We start from the raw sequence: 15,306 nt of genomic DNA, 5'->3' as shown, positions 1-15,306 counted from the left end.
AGTCTTGCAGCTTTTCCATAGCACTCTTTGGGTTCTTCCCCTCAAGGCTAACAGAACTGATATCGGAACATTCATTAGGCTGCACATTCATTTGAATGTTGTTGCTTCCAAGAATTGTATCAATGTCCTTTTTCCTGAAGCGCTGGGCATATCGGAGCACATCTGCATCCATTAGGAAGGAGACCACACTGCGAGACCTGCTGGGAGATGGGTTCCTCCTGTGGGTCACGTTGGCCCCATACCCTGGTGCCAGAAGACTGGGAGATGGGTTGCCACTCCGGGGGCTGGAGAGGCTACAAGGTGACCCTGAGTCCCGTGAATAGTTGGTAGGGGAAGAAGACTGTAGGACATGTGCAAACTGCTCTCCATTGACTGAAATAGGACTCCTGCTCCCAGCATACATAGGACTCATGTTCCCAGCATGCATTGCGGTGCCATTGATGTGGTGCGTCCTGCTGTAGGCTTTGTAGGTCCCAGAGGCATGGCCACTGAGGCTGGGTGTGGAAGGGTTGTATTGGGGCTGGTTGTCTTGGTGTAGGAGCTGCTGCAGTTGGGCCTTCACTGCTCTGAGCTTCAGAAAGGAGCCCTGGACAAGCAGCTGACCATGTTGAAGCTCGTTCACCTTAAAGCCATGGATGTCTAGGAGTCGCCGCACCTCTCTGTCATTGGGGAACATACGCACATCCAGAGTTGCCTTGACTGGCATGTCCACCTGTGATACACACAAATAAAACAAAACAAGATAAACATTAGGATTGAATTACACTTGAACAATATGACAATATGATATGTAATACAAGGGACGGAGGCTTTTCCCTACCTCAGGCCTGTCAACTACTCTGACTTTGAGACAAAATTGTTGTTGGTCCACCTCCAACATATGGGTCAACCGCGAGACATGGGCAGCCACTGCAAAAGATAGAGGGTAGGTTAAAGAAATTATCAAGTATTTGGGGTGGTTTTATGTATCAATAAATTCAGGGGGAAAGAGTAGCCTACTTTAACACATACTAATATTGTGACATATATTCATTGCATCCATTTTTGTCTCTGATCCCCTTCATGTCTAGTTCAGCCACTGAATATATGTAAGTAACCCCGCCATCAGTTACAGTAGACTGCCTACCTTCTGGTTCCTCAAATATGACAAAGGCCTGTCCCGGGCTATCAGATGGAAACAGCACTCTCTGCACCTCTCCTCCCCCGTGCCGTGGTCGCAGGAAGTGTATAGTGAGCTTGTCAACCATTCTGTCAGAGGCAAGGATATTGGGGACGCCAAGAACCTCCACGACTATACCCTCCATTGTGAAGTTCTGTCAACACTTGAGAACGAGATGAGCAACGTGACCGAAGTTGAAACCACATCATGCAAGTAATGGAGACTATAAAGGCCATGTAAGGTGAAAAACTGAAAGTTACTGAAATTAAGCATTTTAACAGTACGAAATATTCCATTGTACGCAATATAATCTTACATTACATTAACTGTTTATGGATATGTCAGTTAACGAAGAAGTTCTCCCAATCAATGTTATTTGTTTGGCAATGTTGTTTTAATCCCTGTCAAAGTTTCCCACTCGTTTTCCACCAGTTTTTCCACTAAGAAAATACATAGCAAAGATGCTGACGCATGTTATGCATTTTACAGAACGTCTTGTGTTTTCCTTTTCCTAAAAATGGTGTAATTCGAACCTAAACTTACCTATCTATCTAGTGTAGTCGTTCGTTCAAAATAAAGGTCGTCACTATGCATTTCGAGAAAACCGAAAGTGAAAGGTGCGCATATTTCTCACGATGGCCAGTATGGGGCGCTGCTTGACTAAATAAGCTATGCCTTCTACTCACAGGGGTTCTGTAGTGTACTGAACCCCTTGTAATAATACATTGTCAAACGAATTCTCTCATTGTTGGAATCATGTCAATGCAGTTTAATACACTCAAGGCTGTCTTAAATATAAACCGAGACCAATAACTGTCATAATATCTGTTTAAAATGGTATAATGATACAGTATATCCAGCTAGGCCTATATCAACCATCTGAGGGCAAGGTGTACATTGGTCTACTCAAGGTTCATCTTCTTACATACATTCAACACATTGAGCGGGACAATAAATGGTTTATAAGAACTGTATTTGTATTCACATTTAGTTTTTTTCTTGATTATTTGAGTACAAGAATGTAGGGGTTGGTGTCTTGGACCCAAATGTCAATCATGGGGTTATCCAAGAAGCTGAACTTCCCATATCAGCCAACAAGGAAGTTCAATTGAATGGAACAAGATTGGATGAGAGTATCCAAGATCCATGTTTGTTTGGCTGGATTCCATCTTGCTTGAAAAGATCCTGTCGATTCCAAAACCAAATCAAAATTGTCAAAGGCTGGTGACCCCTGATTAAATGAGGCATACTAGTTCAGATGCACCATTTGAATGAAATTGTATTTACAAAGCCCTTTTTACATCAAATGTTGTCATGTGGTTTTAGGGTATAAGTGCTTTGCTCACAAGCACAACAGTTAACCTGAAACAAGCAGCCAGTTAACAATTTAGCACCCAACTCGAGATTCAAACCAGCAAACCTCTGGTTGTAGGTCCATTTCTCTAACCTCTAGGCTACCTCTCAAACACCTGGGAAGGATATCTGTACAATAATAAAACAACAAGCCCAAATTATACCAAGTCAAAGACAGTCCTGTTATAGGGGTTTTAAACAAATAGTGATTTGATCCAATCCTATTATAGTCTTCAATGATACATGATAATTAAGTATAAGCATGTCTGAGGTTTAGCTAACTTAGCCGTGGAGACACTGCAGGGCCTCAAACCATCCCAGTTCAGAGCCACGACAAACCAAGCCTTGCTGAACAGCCTGTGTGTTATTGATATAATATTGTTTTACCAGATAATGAAAAGCAAGAGAAGCCTACGGTAATATAATTATTTAAACATTCTGAGTCTTTAAAAAAAATAACCTTTTCAGTTTAGGTATCAAGTCAACAATGTAGCCCCATAATTAGATGTTTTTTCATCACTGATTACTATTTGGTTTCATTTGACCATTAACAAGTTTGAGGTCCTAGGATTGACTTAACTCATTCTTAGGTCAAAAGCGAGAAAGTGTATATATTTAGAAAGATAGAATCCTATTATACAGTCTTTAATGATACAATATCACTAGAAAATCTACAGTTGAAGTCGGAAGTTTACATACACTTAGGATGGAGTCATTAAAACTCGTTTTTCAACAACTCCACAAATGTCTTGTTAACGAACTATAGTTTTGGCAAGTAGGTTAGGACATCTACTTTGTGCATGACACAAGTCATTTTTCCAACAATTGTTTAAAGACAGATTATTTCACTTATAATTCACTGTATTACAATTCCAGTGGGTCAGAAGTTTACATACACTAAGTTGACTGTGCCTTTAAACAGCTTGGAAAATTCCAGAAAATGATGTCATGGCTTTAGACGCTTCTGATAGGCTAATTGACATAATTTGAGTCAATTGGAGGTGTACCTGTGGACGTATTTCAAGGCCTACCTTCAAACTCAGTGCCTCTTTGCTTGACATCATGGGAAAATCAAAAGAAATCAGCCAAGACCTCAGAAAAAAAATTGTAGACCTCCACATGTCTGCCTCATCCTTGGGAGCAATTTACAAATGCCTGAAGGTACCACGTTCGTCTGTACAAATAATAGCATACGGGTATAAACGCCATGGGACCACGCAGCCATCATACCGCTCAGGAAGGAGACGCGTTCTCTCTCCTAGAGATGAACGTAATTTGGTGCGAAAAGTGCAAATCAATCCCAGAACAACAGCAAAGGACTTTGTAAAATGCTGGAGGAAACAGGTACAAAAGTATCTATATCCTCAGTAAAACGAGTCCTATCTCGAAATAACATGAAAGGCCGCTCAGCAAGGAAGAAGCCACTGCTCCAAAATAGATGGCATCATGAGGAAGGGAAATTATGTGGATATATTGAAGCAACATTTCAAGACATCAGTCAGGAAGTTAAAGCTTGGTCGCAAATGGGTCTTCCAAATGGACAATGACCCCAAGCATACTTCAAAAGTTGTGGCAAAATGGCTTAAGGACAACAAAGTCAAGGTATTGGAGTGGCCATCACAAAGCCCTGACCTCAATCATAGAACATTTGTAGGCAAAACTGAAAAAGCGTGTGCGAGCAAGGAGGCCTACAAACCTGACTCAGTTACACCAGCTCTGTCAGGAGGAATGGGCCAAAATTCACCCAACTTATTGTGGGAAGCTTGTGGAAGGCTACCCAAAGCGTTTGACCCAAGTCAAACAATTTAAAGGCAATGCTAGCAAATACTAATTGAGTGTATGTAAACTTCTGACCCACTGGGAATGTGATGAAAGAAATGAAAGCTGAAATAAATCATTCTCTCTACTATTATTCTGACATTTCACATTTCACATTCTTAAAATAAAGTGATGATCCTAACTGACCTAAGACAGGGATTTTTTATGAGGATTAAATGTCAGGAATTGTGAAAAACAGGAATTGTTGTCTGTCAGGAATTGAAATGTCAGCAATTGTTTAAATGTATTTGGCTAAGGTGTATGTTAACTTCCGACTTCAACTGTAAATGTTATTACTTTGATTGGCCTCAAACCAACCAACTACAGTGCATTGGGAAAGTATTCAGACCCCTTGATTTTTTCAAAATGTTACGTTACAGCCTTATTCTAAAATGTATTAAATTGTAATTTTTTTCTCATCAATCTACACACAATACCCCATAATGACAAAGCAAAAACAGGTTTTAGACATTTTTGCAAAAAAGTAAATAAAAAAACTACTGAAATATCACATTTCCATAAGTATTCAGACCCTTTATACAGTACTTTGTTGAAGCACCTTTGGCAGTGATTACAGCCTCGAGTCTTCTTGGGTATGACGCTTCAAGCTTGGCACACCTATATTTGTGGAGTTTCTCCCATTCTTCTCTGCAGATCCTCTTAAGCTCTGTCAGGTTGGATGGGGAGCGTTGCTGCACAGGTATTTTCAGGTCTCTCCAGAGATGTTCGATCGCTACAGTCTGAGGACCTGAGCACTCTGGAGCAGGTTTTCATCAAGGATCTTTTTGTAGTTTGCTCTGTTCATCATTCCCTCGATCCTGACTAGTCTCCCAGTCCCTGCTGCTGAAAAACATCCTCACATCATGATGCTGCCACCACAGTGCTTCACAGTAGGGATGGTGCCAGGTTTCCTCCAGACGTGACTCTTGGCATTCAGGCCAAAGATTTCACTCTTGGTTTCATCAGACCAGAGAATCTTCTCATGGTCTGAGAGTCCTTAAGGTGCCTTTTGGCAAACTCCAAAGGAGTCGTCATTTGCCTTTTATTGAGGAGTGGCTTCCGTCTGGCCACTCTACCATAAAGGCCTGATTGGTGGAGTGCTGCAGAGATGGTTGTCCTTCTGGAAGGTTCTCCCATCTCCATAGAGGAACTCTGGAGCTCTGTCAGAGTGACCATCGGGTTCTTGGTCCCCTCCCTGACCAAGACCCTTCTCCCCCGATTGCTCAGTTTGGCCGGGCGGCCAGCTCTAGGAAGAGTCTTGCTGGTTCCAAACTTCTTCCATTTAAGAATGATGGAGGCAACTGTGTTCTTGGGGACCTTCAATGCTGCAGAAATGTTTGGGTACCTTTCCCCAGATCTGTGTCTCGACACAATCCGATCTCGGAAAGCTATGGACAATTCCTTTGAACTCATGGTTTGGTTTTTGCTCTGACATGCACAGTCAACTGTGGGACCTTATATAGACAGATATGTGCTTTTACAAATCATGTCCAATCAATTAAATTTACCACAGGTGGACTCCAGTCAAGTTATAGAAATACCTTATGTAAATAAGGTATTTCTGTTTTTAATGTTTTTGTCTTTATGGGATATTGTGTGTAGATTGATGAGGACATTTAAAAAAAAAAAAAGTATTTTAGAGTAAGGCTGTAACGTAACAAAATGTGGAAAAAGGGAAGAGGTGTGAATATTTTACGAATGCACTGTATAATATAGGGTGGTTTAAATATAGTTGACCTTCTACAATAACCTTATAATTAATATAATTAAGGTTTAGGCTACCTATAACCACGGTGGAGACACAACAGAGCCTCAAACCATCCCAGTTCTCTCTAGCAGACACTACTGGAAAGGACAGAGCCACGACAGGCCAAGCCTCGCTGAATGGTCTGCATATTGAAACATTAACTCATGTAAGTTAACACTGCCGTATACTTTCAATGAACTGAAGATGGGTAACCTCGGGACCTCATCCCCAGCCCATCTCACAGCGCATGCACATACAATTCTGAGGATTTGGCGGGAGGTAGATTTGTTTGATAGATACTCAGAGTTTTCCTAAAATTGTAAAGTACATTGTAACATTTTGCTAGCTTTGAGTGAATGACACTGCTTTAACCTCCACTTATTCCATTTCTTCAACACATTACTCCATAGTTACGGTTTCCTGTCGGCTCACATGTGTGCATGTGCAGCAAACTAAAGATTTGCGGTGAGTCAGCATTCTCACACATCATACCCACATTAATATTACTTTACACCATATAATATATTTTCAAAAATACAAAATAGCACAACAACTCACAACATTAAGGAGCAGTTTATAAAAAAGATTTTTATAAAGATGCCTACAGCTTTGACGACGTACATTTCTCTGTTGTACGAAATCCACGTGGTCTGACTCTTCACTTTTATCAAGGTGTCAATCAATTACATACATTACCAGTCAAAGGTTTGGACACACCTCCTCATTCCAGGGATTTTCTTTATTTTTGCTATTTTCTACATTGTAGAATAATAGTGAAGACATCAAAACTATGAAATAACACATGGAATCATGTAGTAACCAAAAAAGTGTTAAATAAATCATATTATATTTTATATTTGAAATTCTTCAAAGTAGTCACCCTTTGACTTGATGACAGCTTTGCAGACTCTTGGCATTCTCTCAACCAGCTTCATGAGGTAGTCACCTGAAATGCATTTCAATTAACAGGTGTGCCTTGTTAATGCGTTTGAGCCAATCAGTTGTGTTGTGACAAGGTAGGGTTGGTATACAGAAGATAGCCCTATTTGATAAAAGACCAAGTCCATATTAATGCAAGAACAGCTCAAATAAGCAAAGTCCATCATTACGACAGTCCATCATTACTTTAAGACAGGAAGGTCCAGAGTACAGCTGTTCTTGCATTAATATGGACTTGGTCTTTTACCAAATAGGGAATTAACAAGGCACACCTGTTAATTGAAAAGCATTTCAGGTGACTACCTCATGAAGCTGGTTGAGAGAATGCCAAGAGTCTGCAAAGCTGTCATCAAGGTCAAAGGGTGACTACTTTGAAGAATCTCAAATATAAAATATTTGTATATTTTTTAAACACTTTTTTGTTTACAACATGATTTCATATGTGTTCTTTCATAGTTCTGATGTCTTCACTATTATTCTACAATGTAGAAAATAGTAAAAATAAAGAAAAACCCTTGAATGAGTAGGTGTGTCCAAACTTTTGACTGGTACTGTATATACGTATCAATCAGAGGACGCTGGTGGGAGGACCTATAGGAGGACTGGCTTATTGTAATGGCTGGAATATAATAAATGGAATGGTACCAAACACATCAAACATATGGGAACCACGTGTTTGACTCTGTTCTATTTGATTTCATTCCAGCCATTACAATGAGCCTGTCCTCCTATAGCTCATCCCACCAGCCTCCTCTGGTATCAATCTATCAATAAGTCTAATGTCGTTTGGTATGATAATACTTGTTTTTCATATCCATTTTAAATTGTTGCCAGGCATTAGCCTAGATACTCCCTACTTTTTAATTTGGTCATTTGTATCAGCAAAACACCTATTGTTTTGGAATTGATTAGCTGGGTGTTTATTCTGTATTGATTTCAGAATGTATTCACAACAAACAAACATTTAGAATGCACAAACTCAATAGGCATTTTTTTGTTGATTCATAGTGACACTTTCCCCACTAGGGGACAGCCGAGGACTGCTCAAGGTGTCTGTTTGGTCGCAATCTACAGTGTTACCGTTTCAGCAACACAGTCCATCCAGAACAATCTCACTGGCTGTGTAGCATACAGTAAGTCTACCTATCTCATCTTCCTACGTGTAAAATAAGTCATTCATACGTAGTATGATTAGAATTATATAGAATATCCTGTCTTTCCCATTTTAGTCATTTAATTGAAGCTCTTATCCAGAGTGACTTACAGGAGCAATTAGGGTTAAGTGTCTTGCTCAAGGGCACATTAGCAGATTTTTCACCTTGTCTGCTCAGGGATTCAAACCAGCGACCTTTGCGTTTAGAACCAACGCTCTTAACCGCTAGGTTACCTTCCGCCCATTTACATTTCTACTTCCTCTTGACCTTTTTTCAATTCAAATTCAAACTGAGTTTACCATGCATTCTGACCCCAACCCTTGGTCTGTTACACTACAATATAGATAGTTAGAAACTGATGCAGTAACGGCTTTGATGGTGGGTGGTGACTGTGGTCTCACAGAGCCCCTTACACAAAGGACTAGCATGGTGGATGACTCAGAATACATCATTAGACAACAACAATACAGCCCATAGACAGAGCTCTGTCATTGGCATAGCGTCTATGATCACAGGACAGGCTATGAATTTCAGCTTTGTTTGTCTATTGAAATGCTGACTGTCTCTCCAGTTGACGTGGTCCGCATGCAGATGGGTTGACCACCAAGCTTGAACGCTTGCATCTGTGTTGGCAGGAAAACACTAGTCATTCATTTCCGGCTCGTCTGTGTCATTGCAGAGCTCAGGAACTCTGTGTTTTTAAAACGAGGCCTGGGGAGGGAGTTCAATGTGACACACAGCATTTCTCAAACCCTACTGGAAGAGCAATAGAAACGGCTGATACCTGTGTGTATTAGAGGAGTAATGGTTCTGCTTTATGGTAATGATACTGGCAAGAGCAGTGTGCAGGTCTTTCTTTTCTTTGAAGACATCAATGATGATGCCCACACATCTGCAACAAGGAATCTCAGATGTGCAAGTGCATTTTATGTTCTGCTTAAAGGCCGGAAGTTCTTCCCATTGACTCTTAATCATCCTGATGCGTGAGGAAGAGGTCAGATTCTGGTATTAAGCTTGTATAAGACAGAGGATTGGCCTTGGCCCTAATGACGGCACAGCATCCACTGGGACAACAGATTAAGAGCACTGACTGCGTAACCTAGCTACCTAACTGAGTTCTGGGTACTAGTACAATATTTAACTCCTGTAGTCTCTCTCACGGCACCGTGACACAGCTTAGTCTGTGTCAGCAGAGGAGGTTGGAGGTGGTGGGGTTCTTAGAACCAGTTAGAGCAGTGGTATCCAAACTTTTTATAGTCCCGTACCCCTTCAAACATTCAACCTCCAGCTGCGTTTCAATTTTCACAGAACTTCTTGTTGCAATTTGGATGAGGTTCTCTTGTTCAGATATCAGTAAGTGGACTGGAGGCAGAGTCAGACCCTCACAAGTGAATGAGGGATAATGAATCCAGTTGTTTGTGTCATCCGGTTCGGGAAAGTACCTGGGTATTTGCGCACCCAACTCACTCAGGTGCTTCTCTATATCACATTTGACATTGTCCGTAAGCTTGAGTTCATTTGCACACAAAATAAATCATACAATGATGGAAAGACCTGTGTGTTGTCCTTGTTAATGCAGACAGAGAAGAGCTCCAACTCCTTAATCATAGCCTCAATTTTGTCCCGCACATTAAATATATTTGTGGAGAGTCCCTGTAATCCTAGATTCAGATCATTCAGGCGAGAAAAAACATCACCCAGATAGGCCAGTCGTGTGAGAAACTCGTCATCATGCAAGCGGTCAGACAAGTGAAAATTATTGTCAGTAAAGAAAACTTTAAGCTCGTCTCTCAATTAAAAAAAAAAACATGTCAATACTTTGCTCCTTAATAAACAGCACACTTCGGAATGTTGTAAAAACATTACATGGTCGCTGCCCATATCATTGCATAGTGCAGAAAATACACAAGAGTTTAGGGGCCTTGCTTTAACAAAGTTCACAATTTTCACTGTAGTGTCCAAAACATCTTTCAAGCTGTCAGGCATTCCCTTGGCAGCAAGAGCCTCTTGGCTGGATGCTGCAGTGTGCCCAAGTGGCGTCGGGAGCAACTGCTTGCACGCGCGTTACCAGTCTCTGTCATGGCTTTTGCGCCATCAGTACAGATACCAACATGAGCAGAAGCTACGGCCCGTTAGTGGTATTCCCGCGAGAGAGTAACGGTTAATGTGATTGGATGTTAATTATTTGACTAGGCTACCTGTATTTGACATTGTGTTGTTATTTCGGGGGAACACTAGATGGTTTAATTTTATTTTTGCCAGTGGCTACTCAGGTGAGAAGAAAAACCCTCACCCAAATGTATAGCCCCGTTGGAAAATATAAATGAACTGTTTGAAAATGTGAAGATTTATTTATTGATTTATTTATGTTTTAAATGTGAATCACATGTTTATTTGGCGTACCCCCGACGGCATTGTGCGCACCCCTGGGGGAATACCTGAGTTAGAGGTTCCACGTGGAAAAGGGTCATAATGGACTTGTATTCTAGGAAAGAATGTTTTGAAATACTATGTTATAGTTCTGTTCAACCTTTCTGCCCTTTACCTAGCTGTAGGGTACATAGAGGATATGGTATCTAGCCCAAAATGAAAGGCTTTGTATCTGAAGGTTATGTAAGGGCCAGTGTGAATGATGTCTTTGTGTTGAGTCCGCATGCTACACACTCCCTGTCATGGGGACGGGGATAGGCTGGACAGGAGATACACACCAACTGACTCGCCCCACTGGGCACAAACTGGTTGAATCCACGTTATTTCCATGTCATTGCAACAAAATAATAAAATGTGGAATCAAGGTGGAAAACTGATTAGATTGCAAAAAGCAATCAACGTAAAGAAATTAGTGTTTTTTCCACGGACTTTAAACCTACATCCAATGACATGAACTCATTTTTTTGTTGATTTCACATTGAATTCATGTTAGTTGACAACTCAATCAAAGGTAAATTTAAACTCAATGTTAAACTGACATCTTTGCCCAGTGGGTCAACTCAAGTAGTTTGTTTGTAAGCTACTGAACCAGCTATTTGTATTAATGCTTCTGAGTAAAAACTGCACCTGATTGTGCATGCATACTGTGCATGAGTGTACATTCATGTATGTGTCTCCACATGAATACATGTCCTGTCCGTAGATATGGGTGCGTCCCTTTAAAGTGCACTACTTTTGACCAGGGCCTATAGGGCTTTGGTCAAAAGTAGTGCACTATATATAGAATAGGACACCTATACTTTTGTTCCAGGGGATCGCCAGCCACCAAAATGAACCCAGAAACAAAAATAGAACATGAGAGGTACAGCTGAGCCTACTGGTAGATCTGTTGGGGTTTTGGCTCTTGGAAGGTTGTAATCTGTGAATAATGAAGACTCACTCCAGCCAGGCCTTGGGCTGCTGCTTGACCATAAACATAGCTAATCCCTTACACCTGACCCCCCTGTTCAGCACACTGAGATGAAAGATATTCTCCCAGGTCACGAAGGGTGTAATGGTAAATGCAAAGTGTGGTCAGGAATCAGGATCTGGACATTTTCATTCATGCAGCTTGTTTTGCATGGAATCCAGGGTATTGGTATTTCAACCAACCAGATTAGCACTTTTGCCAATAATTGGGCAACATATCCGAATTGGGCTGTGTAAACGCAGCTTTAGGCCCCGACCTGACCCTCAAAAGATGCCTAACTCATGAACCTCAAAGCAAATGATCGACTTGACCCTCATTGTATGCAATGGGCCATGCAAAGTGTGGTCATGATCTGCCCATTTTCATTCACCCAGTGTCCTAACTCTCTGGGCAGCTTGTTTTGCATGGGATCCAGGCCAACTGTTGGACAGACATTTTGAGGGTCTCAATATTGTGTCAAGGCAAATGTGAGGCCTTAAAGCTTTAAATGTACCTAACATTTGGATGTACGTACTACAGCCCTAAGTTTAATCATCAGTAGTGCATGAGTGCAGTACTTAAGAGGTTCAATGACGCATTAAGGGATGTCATCATAAAGCCTGTGGGTCCTGTGCTCCTATGAAGGACGTCACTGTTGTACAGTAGGATCTATTCAATAGAACATAATGTAGTTATTGTTTAGGTGCATCATTCCGAATAGAAGTAGAGTAGCCTATGAATGTAGTTATGATCTCCTGAGCAGATTTCCAGAACATGATTTTCCCCACAGCATAGCATGAGTCAGTCTCTTAGCTACCAGCCCTGAGGCTCCTGCATCTGAACGGTATGCTCTCTCTCTCTCTCTCTCTCTCTCTCTCTCTCTCTCTCTCTCTCTCTCTCTCTCTCTCTCTCTCTCTCTCTCTCTCTCTCTCTCTCTCTCTCTCTCTCTCTCTCTCCCATGGCACGGTCAGGGGAACAAGGGAGAGACTAAGTCTAGGTTATTTCTGGAGGCCAGATCCTTTTCTAAGAGTCTTATCACACCACTGAATGTACCATTACTGTGCAGATGGTAGTGACTGTAGCCAAGGCTATACGCCTCACAACTACAGTACCTAACCACAGGTGGACAGGTGAATGAATTGGCATCAAGATGAAACTAACAGAGAAAACACGTGATTAATGACCAGTACGACCTATAAGGTAAATCAAGATCCCAGAATAAACATATCTACCACAGTAAGAGTGGCTTGTGTCCTCTACAGGTGAGGTGAATGAATCGGCAACCCATATGAATCACCAACAATACACCATAAATGACCTATGACTTCATGATCTCAGAATAAGTACATGTAGTACTATGCACAGTAAGAGTTGTGTGTCTGCTACAGGTGAACCAATGACCGCCTTGGGTGCTTCCCAATAATATCTCCTTCCACCTGAAGTGTGAACTCATTCACTACTTCCCACAAATCTAAAAGCATTGGATTAGTGGAGGCATGGACTAGAGGGTGTTTCCGCCATATGTCTTATACCAGTAATTTCCTGTAAAGTCAGTGATGGGAAGTGAACAAGTGCATACTTCTGGAGGAAGAAGAGATTATTGAGACACAATCCAAAATCAGCATGGCTCAGTGGGAAAGTTTCTGGTTTGATTTCAGCGTAACCAGGATGTTCTATCCTCTGTCCTCCGGCACATCATGGTTGGTTGGCATGATTGGAGTTCTGGAATCCACAGTCATTTCAAAATGTTCCATATGGACACAATTACATTTTCTGTAGCCAATAGCATAAAATCACCACATCATGGTTGGTTGGCATGACTCATATTCTGGAATCCTCAGTAATTTCAAAATGTCCCGTGAGGACACAATGTTATGTTCAGTAGCGACAGTAAGACAGCAACATCACATTTCATTGAGTCACTGTGTTATCAGTAAACTCAGTAAAAAACTCTTTGTTGTTGTGATAAGGGTGTTTTATTGTCTGTAATACTACCCTCCTTGTACGTAATGTCCACTGTCTCTTACGCAATGAACATAGACAACTTCCCTTTTTGAGAAGTGTTAACAGTGAAGCAATGAGGGTTGTTGTCACGTCTGGGTGTGTGCAATTCACCAACATTTAGTACTCAGTGTTTGTTTTGTACACTTCACTTTTTCAGGAAGTGATAGCCTACTGTTTGTACTCTATACTGTCGTCATGGCCCATGGAATATTATAGGAACCCAAAGGGAAAAGTTGCATGAAATGAATTACAATCCAGAAACCTCAAGATGCATATCTTACCCCAGATAACAAACATTTTCTTCGAAGAGCATATCATCCATTACCTACTGTGCTATTTGTATTGCACTACAGCCAAGCTAAGATCTGTGAGTATGATGAATAAATAGATTTTATGTTACACAGCAAGTAGAACAGTGTAAACAAGATGAAAGTGTTTTGGTCCAGCACATGGTGCATTAGATCAGAACTGCCTATCTGCCTGTCCAGCCCACTGTGCTGTGCAGTAACCCAGTACAGCTGTGTTTGATGGATGGGGCCTTTCATTCATACAGAGCCTCATTAATCAGCTCTATCTAACAGTTTCACGTATAGGCCTGCTGGATCAACATGGGTCTGTGTCCCAAATGGCACCCTATTCCCTACATAGTGCACTACTTTTAACCAGGGCACTGGTCAAAAGTAGTGCACTATGTAGGGAATAAGGTGCCATTTGGGACTCACACTGGGATACAATCAGGAACAACACCGCTGCCAAAACAGCCCTCGCTAAGCTGCCTGTTGTTTTTGTTTGAGGCTGTAACCACTCTGGCATATGAAAGTTATTCTGCTGTTATTCGGTTGTTGTTTGTTTAGAAGCTGCATCATGCTTTAGTACTGCTAGCTAATGGACAGTGGCTTATGCATAACTGTTTTGATGAACCCAGTTGTTTACATGTGGGCACTTTGATGGCCCCACTTGGACCCTCTGTAAGCCAGTCAGTCTGTTTTTTCTGGCAGCTTGAATTGATTCTCCAGTGGCCCATGGATTGTATTCTGTACAGGGTATCAGGGTGAGCTGGAGGGTAGAGGGGGCCAGAGCTAGCCTCTGAGGCCCCAGACGGGGTTAGCCCCTCAGAGAGAAGAGAGTTGCTCCCTCACTGGCTGTGTCCCAAATGGCACACTATTCCCTATGTAGTGCACTACTTTTGTGTCTGGGTCTGGTCTTGGTCACAGCAGACTCATGTGTCCCTGGGGCAGCTTTGGCAGCCGCGTGGAGACTTCGATATAGGAGGACCCTGCTCCGGATCTCGAGCTTGATTTGATTGTTGCAGCAATTAGTGCTCTATCAGACTAGCACTAATGATGACATAGATGTGAAGAGACAGGCTACAGTGAGATCGGTGGTAGAGTACAGAGGTACTGTACTAAACACAACCGGACAGGCAGGCTGAGGCACAGTCCTCCTGTGCAGAACATACTGATCTGGAGAGCACTGGAGGAGGTTGAATGGGGAGTCTGTTTCTTGGGCTACCTGTGGGCTTCCTCTCTCTATTTCTCTGTCTCTCTCACTCCCCCTATCTCTCTCTTTCTCTCTGTCTGTGTGTCTCTCACTCTCAATTTATCTCTCTCAGTCTACCCCCCTCTCTCCTCTCCTCTCTCTTTCTCAATTTCCCTCTCTTTCTCTCAAATGTTCTCTCTCTCTCATTCCCCCTCTCTGTGTGACTCCATTAATCCTTCCTTCCATAAGTTTTTCCAGTCTGCATATTTCCCCT

General features: G+C 41.8%; 1 protein-coding gene and 1 long non-coding RNA gene across 2 annotated transcripts in view; one reads left to right on the top strand and one right to left on the bottom strand.

Moving 5' to 3' along the window:
- LOC106570358 (unconventional myosin-Ig) overlaps positions 1 to 1,322 on the bottom strand; it is a 67,846-nt gene extending 66,524 nt beyond the window's left edge. The window contains exons 1-3 of the mRNA XM_014142576.3: positions 1,127 to 1,322; positions 821 to 909; positions 623 to 712 (exon numbers count right to left, since the gene is read on the bottom strand). The gene's annotated coding sequence lies outside the window, so the exon portion shown is untranslated. The remainder of the gene's footprint in view (positions 1 to 622; positions 713 to 820; positions 910 to 1,126) is intronic.
- LOC123726807 (uncharacterized) lies at positions 1,269 to 8,275 on the top strand. The gene is made up of 4 exons (XR_006758955.2): positions 1,269 to 1,400; positions 6,102 to 6,243; positions 6,488 to 6,542; positions 8,043 to 8,275. It is a non-coding gene; the product is annotated as an uncharacterized LOC123726807 (long non-coding RNA).
- Positions 8,276 to 15,306: the final 7,031 nt, after the last annotated feature.

This window comes from Salmo salar, chromosome 14 (genome assembly GCF_965601325.2).
Source record: "Salmo salar chromosome 14, fSalSal1, whole genome shotgun sequence".
Classification (NCBI taxonomy): domain Eukaryota; kingdom Metazoa; phylum Chordata; class Actinopteri; order Salmoniformes; family Salmonidae; genus Salmo; species Salmo salar.
The sequence above is the reverse complement of the archived record's forward strand: the minus strand, read 5'-3'. Positions and strand labels throughout refer to the sequence as shown.